This window comes from Trichechus manatus, unplaced genomic scaffold (assembly GCF_000243295.1).
Source record: "Trichechus manatus latirostris isolate Lorelei unplaced genomic scaffold, TriManLat1.0 scaffold00037, whole genome shotgun sequence".
Classification (NCBI taxonomy): Eukaryota; Metazoa; Chordata; class Mammalia; order Sirenia; family Trichechidae; genus Trichechus; species Trichechus manatus.
In genome coordinates this window covers 13,528,052-13,528,642 of record NW_004443973.1, presented here as the reverse complement: position 1 = coordinate 13,528,642, position 591 = coordinate 13,528,052, and positions in this window count along the sequence as shown.

Here is a 591-nt window from a genome sequence, read left to right as displayed (position 1 = left end):
AAAGAACTAGAATTAGAAGTGGAGCCTGAAGATGTGAGTGAATTGCTGCAATATCATGATAAAACTTAAACAGATGAGGAGTTGCTTCTTATGGATGAGCAAAGAAAGTGGTTTCTTGAGATGGAATCTACTAATGGCGAAGATGCTACGAACACTGTTGAAATGACAACAAAGGATTTAGAATATTACATAAACTTAGTTTATCAAACAGCAGCAGGATGTGAGAGGATTGACTCCAATTTTGAAAGACGTTCTATTGGGGTAAAATGCTATCAAACAGCATCACATGCTACAGAGAAATCTTTCATGAAAGGAAGAGTTAATCGATGGGGCAAACTTCATTGTTGTCTTATTTTAAGAAATTGCCACAGCCACCCCAACCTTCAGCAACTGCCAACAACATCGAGGCAAGACCCTCCACCAGCAAAAAGATTACGACTCGCTGAAGGCTCAGATGATGGTTAGCATTTTTTAGCAACAAAGTATTTTTTAATTAAGCTATGTACTTTTTTTTAGACATAATGCTATTGCACACTTAATAGACTACAGTAGAGTGTGTACATAACTTTTTTTTTTTTTTTAATATTTTAT